Source organism: Solanum lycopersicum, chromosome 9 (assembly GCF_036512215.1).
Source record: "Solanum lycopersicum chromosome 9, SLM_r2.1".
In the NCBI taxonomy this organism is placed as follows: domain Eukaryota; kingdom Viridiplantae; phylum Streptophyta; class Magnoliopsida; order Solanales; family Solanaceae; genus Solanum; species Solanum lycopersicum.
The window spans coordinates 58,814,229-58,822,491 of record NC_090808.1 but is presented as its reverse complement, the minus strand read 5'-3'; the positions used below and the strand labels follow the sequence as shown (position 1 = coordinate 58,822,491).

At 33.9% G+C, this 8,263-nt stretch overlaps 1 pseudogene; it reads right to left on the bottom strand.

Moving 5' to 3' along the window:
* LOC138338619 (receptor-like protein 9DC3) lies at window positions 1-2,002 on the bottom strand (annotated as a pseudogene).
* Window positions 2,003-8,263: the final 6,261 nt, after the last annotated feature.

Below are 8,263 nucleotides of genomic sequence, written 5' to 3'. Positions count from 1 at the left end.
TCATTAGAAAATAATTTATCATAAATCAATTTCATGTTTACAAAATATTATCATTTTCACAGCAGATGCATCTTTGATAACTTCAATCCCACCCCAACTTTATCTGACTATTCTTGGTTCAAAATATTTCTTCTGCTATAGTTTCTTGGCCTTCACTACTTCTTTCTCCTTACCATCATTATTTTGTTCTCCATCTCTACAATGATTCTTGCAAGCCATTTCGGGTTTCCAGATGAAATCATGAGATATATTATGGATAATCCAATACATAGTCCACTTCCATAGCCCAAAAAATCAGCTTTCCAAAAATCACTCTTAAAATCAGAATCACTTTCTTCATCATCTTGTAATCCATTATTTTTATTTAAAGCCCTAGCATCTCCACAATTTTTTGAAATAGGAAATCCATGTAATCTATTATTCCCTTCATATAAATTGCTTTCAAAAGTGAGAAATTGAGGTCGTTGAGGGATGCATCCTTGAAGATGATTGTGGGAAAGATTTAAGAATGAAAGACACAAGAGAAACCAGTTGTTCTGGTATCTTTCCCGAAAGCTTGTTTCCTGATAGATCCAATGATTCAACTGAATATAAATCTCCTAATGATGGTGGTATATGGCATTTCAATCCATTATGAGATAAATTTTATGTGTGAACTGCAATGAGATCCCCCATGATACTTGGAATTTGTCCTTCAAATTTATTACTTGAAAAATCGATAACGGTGTACAGATACAAGATTCTCACCTCAAATCCCTTGGTTGTAATTGGAATCAAATCTTACTAATACGTAATTTCACGATATCTTTGTGTTTCCCTTGATGGATCATTTGTCCTCATAGCTTCTAGACGTTGAAACAGATTCGAAGGTAAGTTTCCGGAGAAGGCATTGTCAGAGAAATCTAAGATTTGAAGCTTGGGGAAAATAGTTTCAATCCTTGGAGGTTGAATGGACCCATGCAATGAATTTGATCTCAAGATTAAAACTTTTAGCTTTGGAAGAGTTCCCAACCATATCAGGAATGTGTCGGTGAGATGATTATCACCTAAATGAAGAAGCTGCAACTCTTTGCAATTGGCCAATGATCGGGGAATTCTCCCCTCTAATTTATTGCTATGCAAGTTGAGGTTTATTAATGAACTTCCATTATTGCTAAAAATTGTTTGAAGAGAACCAATAAGATTGTTGTGATGCGTATCAAGAACCTCGAGACCACTAACATTAACCAAACATTGCGGAATTTCTTACTTACTGAAGGGAGAACACCCCTGCTGGTATTGTTCCATTCAGGGAGTTTTCTTGAAGGTGCAAATAATCTATACAAGTGAGATTAGAAATAGATTCAGGAATAGGCCCTCTAAGGTTGCCTGTTTGAAGAGACAAATAACGCACCGAAGTTAGATAGCCAACAGACTTAGCAAAACTATCATAAAAATTCACTCCAAGGAGATCTAACTCTACAAGAGATGCACTGCTGTTCCATTTGGTCTTTGGAAAATAACCACGGAAATCGTTGAAACTTAAGTAAAGTATTTCCAAGTTGGGTAGGTGAAATATACTCTCGGGTATTATCCCATACAATCCTGTATTTTTCAAACTCGAAGTTGTTAAATGAGAAGAAAAATTAAGAGGAATGGTGGAAGAGATGTTTATGTTACTAAGATCAAGCTTTCTTAATTGGATCGAATTCTGAAGGAGCAATTTAAAATCATGGGCTACAATTCGTACACACGAACAACCATAGAGACGGAGAGAGTGTAACTTGGAAAGATGAGAGACTTCAGAAGGAATTTGACCTGAGAAACCTGCCCATGAAAGATCAAAATATGTCAAGTTTGAGAACCTACCAAATTCAGGCGAGATGTGAGAACCAAAGAAGTGAGTTAAATAAGAGAGATCAAGCCTTTGGAGATGAGAGAGTTGGAAGAGGTTGCTATTGGAATCAATCTTTCCTACAATCCCGCTACAACTGAGGTTAAGCTCAATGACATTTCCAGTCATGTTATCGCATATGACTCCATCCCATGAGCAACAATCTCTGCTCATGTTCCATGAACTCGTTTTTGGATAAGGCTTCTCACAAATATAAGAGGATATGGTATTTATAGTAAGCGATTTCTTGAACTTTATAAGGGAAATGGTTTGATGTTTGTGAGAGAGAGCACAACTGCATAACCCATATTTAGCTTTACAGACTTGATAAGTATTCAATAAAGGTATACAAATATATATAGGCACATATTTGTTTGACTAACTCCAAGTTGCATTGAGAATTTAGCAATGATCAAAAATCAAAATTTAGAGAATTTCTTATGTGGCTTTGACGTTGTGCTTATGTGGTCATGTGACGTGTGTGATATACTTGTCATTATGAGACTGATATTATATTCTTAGGATGATATTAATCAGAGTCGGAGCTAGGATTTTCAATAAGGGGGTTGAAAATGTGTAGAAATAGATAGTCAAAGGTGGTTCGACATCTACTATATATACATATAAACTTATTTTAACCATGTATAAATAATATAATTTTCCGCCAAAGGGGGTTTGGATGAACCCCTTCATACAAGTAGCTCTGCCCCTCGCACTAATTCACTTCAAATAAGATTAGAAGGTAAATACATATTTGTGTAATTAAAGTGCTAAAGTAAGTTTTGTTGCTATGTTAGGGGTGATTTTGGTATATTTACGCATCTATTAACGATTTCATAATCACCGTATAAAGTAGAATAATGTTCATCTAATATGGGACGTAGGGAGTATCCTTTAACAGTAAAGAACAAAAATGCCCTTTAAATTACCATATATCTTAATATGACACACATATTTAGATTTTATTTAAAAACTTTACATATAGCAACTTTTAACATATTTAATTCTCATAGACATTATGTATATCATCAAATTATTTGATGACTTTTGTAATTCCCTGACTTATATATACCAAAAAGGTGTTTTCAAAATCACTTTATGTTAAAAGCATAGACTTAGTTTCTCAGATGTATAATTTTTTATGGGAAAATGCACAAGTACTCCCTCAATCTATGCCCGAAATTTCAGAGATACACTTATACTATACTAAGGTCCTATTACCCCACCCCCCAAACTTATTTTATAAGTAATTTTCTACCCCTTTTCGGTCTACGTGACACTAGCTTAAAAACAAGTCAATCAGCGTTCGGCTCACAGGATAGTGCCTCGTAGGTCAAAAAGGGGTGAAAATTATTAATAAAATAAGTTCAGAGGGGTAACAAGACCTTAGTATAGTATAAGTGTGTCACTAAGATTCCGGGCATAGATTGAGAGGGTACTTGTGCATTATCCCATTTTTTATTGACGTAATTGCAACAACCAAAAAAGGTAAACACATTTATGCTTTTGTTAGCTATTGCCTATTATAATAGGAAGTTCCTCCATTCCTTTACACCGGAATTGTCTCTTTCTAAAAAAATTTATATAAAAGTTTTAAAATTCTTTAGATGTTTTTACTTTAGTTTTTTTTTCTTGTTTCTGAATCTTTGTGGGATGAATTTACATGTGAAGTTGTATAATTTATTATGATGTTATAAAAATTATATGATATTAATGAATAATTTATTTTTTTCTACCAAATTATTTAACGTAATGGATATTAATAGACTTTTATATTGAGTCTTCAAACATTCGTGACCTCTTCACAACTAATAACTCATTAAAATGATATTCCCTTCGTTTAAAAAAAGAATGACCTAATTTGACTTGGAACGAAGTTTAAGAAAAGAAATAAAACTTTTAAATCTTGTGGTTCTAATTAAAGTTATGTCAAATGTATAAAAATGCCCTTTAGTCTTGTGGTCTTAAACATGCTACGTGGAAGTTAAAGTGTTGCCAAAAAAGGAAAGGGGTCATTCTTTTTTAATCAGACTAAAAAGGAAACAGAGTCATTCTTTTTTGAAAAAATGAAAGAATTCCCACCTTTAAGTTCTCTTATTACCATTATCCCCCATTAGTTTTACTAATCCTCCAAATTCCTCATTTTCAAGCATCAGATTAATGTATCTCGCACATCAGATTAGTGTATCATGAATAAAATATACATCATGTTAGTGTTTCATGTATAAAATGTAATGTATTTTACTTAACAATTAATGTATCTCGCGCATCAGATTAATGTATTAGCGCTTATATTATTGTATCACTTTGAGGGATTTTTGTAATTATAAACTTATAAGGGACAAATGATAGTTTTACCTTAAAAGTATGTGATTTCTGTCATTCGTCCATTTCATATTAATTTGTTTTTACAAAAAAAAATACGAAAAATAAGATAAAGACTTGTTTCAAGAAAAAAAGATTTCATAAAAAATAAAAATGAATTCTCTTTTTAGGATTGTGGTCAACTCATCAGGCTCATGACCTGAAGATTGCAGGTTCGAATCCTGTCCCCGCCTAATCACTGGAACATTGTTCACCGGGATAGAAGGCCGGTCCCAACCCGTCTACAAAATGAGGCTAGTGTTCAGTCTTGGTTGGCTCTTTTAAAGCTTTCAATAAAGCCTTCTTAGCTGTGGAAGCAGCAATAGGTTTGTTGGAAAGTTCCTGCATAAGTTGTCGGATCCTCAAAAAAATGCTTTTCTGGGAACGCGTTGTTCAAGTCGAGTTTCCTTATTGTCCCTTCCAAGACATCCCTTCTAACTTCCCTATTTCCAAAGGAAGTTCAATAAAAAAATAAAGAGATTTTAATTAATCAAAGGTCCAACTATCTCACTCTTTAACGGCAAGCGCAGCAACGAGAAGTTTTCCTCTACTGGAAAGCTGTCCTTCACGGATATGGGAGCTTACTCCATTGTTGCTCCCTTCGCGCACGAGATAGCAACAAAAGGAGATTGACCGGTCGGGGTCGAGTGATCTCAGGGGTTTAGGGGTGCTTCTCCTGCTGCGACTACCCCCCCTCTTCTATTTAAAAAGTAAAGGCCCACCAGAGAGAGGCTAGTGCTTTCATGAATGAATGTGGTAAACCCATCAATCTTTTCGTTACATATCGGGGACAGGGAACCAGGCCAGCTAACTCGATTTCCCGAAGAAAAGAGGGGGAGCTCTTCTAATATTGAGCTCCTAAACTAACTAATATTCCACAATGTGAATTCCACCTTGATCCATAGTAGTTTTGATAGGGAAATAATTGTTTGTTATTCTCATGTCAAATGCACAAGTCTTGTTATAGACATCACACATATTCATTCAATTTGATGAAAAATTCCAGAAAAATTAGGGGGGAAAATCAAACAATGCAAAGAATAAATTTATTGGACCGGTTACTGATTTAGCCAAGCAATTTTAAGTAGCATGTTTGTTTTCTATAATTGTAAGATGTTGAGGGACTTGATATTTAGAATAAGAGGTGACTTTTTTTCTAAAAATAAGTTGGTTTTTCATTCGATTTTTGATATCTACGTCAGGATCCCAATTAATATGGATTCTTGTCACCTAAGGCCTATTAAAAGGGGAAATATAGCAGCAAGTTTTTGCACAAAATTTCCATGTAATTATCTTTTTTCTTGCAACTTGAAGTATTAACAATATCAAGTAATTGCAATGAGTCTTCTTGTGGGAAATCTCAATGAAAGCTACTTAACAAACAAATCTCTTTCACTTTGAATTTGAATTTGAATTTTCATATTGAAATAAATTACTTGCAAATTTTTCTATCCAAGAGAGACAGGGTATGTAATGACCTTATTGGTGGTTTTTGAAAGTTTTCATAAAATTACCATTTTACCCTTCCTATTATTAACATCGAGTCATTTCTAAATGAGTTTTTGAAATTGATTTCAAATATTTGAGTAAAAAGATTCTGAAGGAAATTATGTCTTTTCACTCAACACCAAAATGTGGAATTTATTCAGAGAGTTGTTGATTTCAAATTTGAAGTCCTTTTGAGGATTTGAGGTCAGAAGCTGGTGATTGTTGTCTTTGCTCGATATTCCGGGTTCAGATGCTTGGATCAAAATTTCAAGAGTTATATTGGATTTGGGAATGATTTTAGGCCAAAGTGAGAGGTCTTGATTGATTTACAAAGATCTGACGCTTGAGTTAGCATTTTTAGGCTTTATGTTTAAATTTTGTGACTTTCACGAAATTCAGGTCAAGGAGACCTCATATTCGCATTTTGATGGTTCCATTGAGTCTGAAAAGTCGAGTTTAGTCAAATTACATATATAATTTGTATGTATGGGGTTCCGAATGAATCACAAGGGTCCATTCAATGATTGTTGTGTGGGCTGATTGTGTTGAGGTTTGAGTCTACTGCACCTCACAATTGCAATATGGTGTTTGCTTTCACGGACCTTGCGATTGTAGGACCCTGATCGTGAAAGCAAGGGAGGTGAGGCTCCAGACCTTCGCAATAACGAATGGCCTATTTGCGATCGCGACCTTTGCAAAAGTGAAGGCCAAGAATTGTTTTGGAGTTCGCTTTTGCCAACCATATTTGCAACATTAGAGACCCTTTTTGGTCCGCCATTTCTGGGTTTTACCCTATTTTTCCCTATTTTGAGTTTTGTATGACTCTTGGAGGAGATATGGAAGAGGTTTCTTATGATAAATCATTTGGATAAGCTTTTATAACCCTAAAACTTCATTTTTCATTTTTAGTATTTATGGTTTTGATATCAAAACTTGAATTTTGATTGGCAATAGCAAGGTTTTTTGAAAAAATTGAGTTTTAAGCTAAAATGATGATTGTGAACTGATTTTAAATCTTTTTTTTTTCAAATGTTCTTTCACTTTTCATCAATGAGTTTCAAATTCCATGGGTAACATTTTCAAGTAAAGATTTTCGGATTCAAAACTTATTTTTGAAATTGAGCTTTCGAGTTGATTTGAACCATTTTTCAAATTGTATGAATTGAATGTTGTTATTCCAAAAACTTATTGTGATTATTTGATAAAATTAGATTGTGTGGGTTTAGACATTGTTCGGAAAGGAAAGACTCAAGTCTTGAATTGATTTTTGATTTGAATTGAGGCAAGTGATCTTCTAACCCTTGTAAAACTTATAGAATTGTGTATTTCCCTTCATTGTATGTGTTGGGGAGTAAGGAGAATGAGATTACGGGTTCAATTATTTCACTTGATTAATAAGAATGACAACATATTGATAATCATGTTTCGTGAATTGCTTGTTGTGGATCCTATTTTGTTGATTGATGAAGTACTTTGATGCATTACTGGGATTTGAATTGCTTGAGTTATTGTTTCCTTATGTTGTGATACTTCTTATTTGCATTGATTGTTGTGCACCGTGATGAAATATGTGTTATTATGTCGAGGAACAATGGTTCCAACTAGTGATGTGATATAAAGCCGTTGGAAAATGATTCTGATAATGATTTTGTGTCGAAAGGAAATAGTTTTGGTAAATGGAGATTAAATGGTTATGACTAGTGACATTGTGCCGAACGAAAATGGTTCCGGCAAGTGTTTGATTATTGTGATTTGATGAACTTGATGTTTGTGGTTGATCTACTCGATTATTTTGATTGATATACTTGGCCCTTGTGATTGATATACTTGATACTTGTTGGTTGTTAAATTCTAACCGTTGGACTGTAACTGTTAATCCTTGTGAAACTGTTATGTTGGGATGATTTCTATGCAATTGTAGTTTGAGCATGTTCGACTAGGATGAAATAATTAGTCGTATTCTAACTAGTTTTGACTTGATTATTTAGTTGTTGAGTACTGCATTGGTTGGTACTCACTTCATGTTTCTACACTTGTGTAGGTTTCCAAATCGGATCTGTATGATTTTTCTTCTTCTAGTTACATCAGAGGCTTTCTGAAATACATTGAGAAGTAGCTTCTTTTCATTTTGTCAGTCTCTCTTGTTCCTTATTTTATACTTTGTTTAATTTGAGAAACAAATACATTGAGACTTGTAATTATCTTTCATTCCAAACTTTAAAATACATTAGTGACTTGTACACGTGACAATCAAGTTTTGTGGGTTATGTTAGATTGAATAACTGTGGTAGTTTTGTGGGTTTTGTTAGTGATAGAATATGAGCCTTCACTTAACAAGTAATGGACCAGGTCCCTTACTACACTCCAGAAAATTACCAGAAAGTTAAATGCAGTAAAATCAACACAATGATTTTACGTGGAAACCTCCTTGCTTAAGAGAGTAAAACCACGACCTGTCTCACAGAATTTTCAATCGTTTTCACTAATCTTCAAAAGTAAAAGTAAAACATGATTACACCAAACGTAATAAAGAGTTAT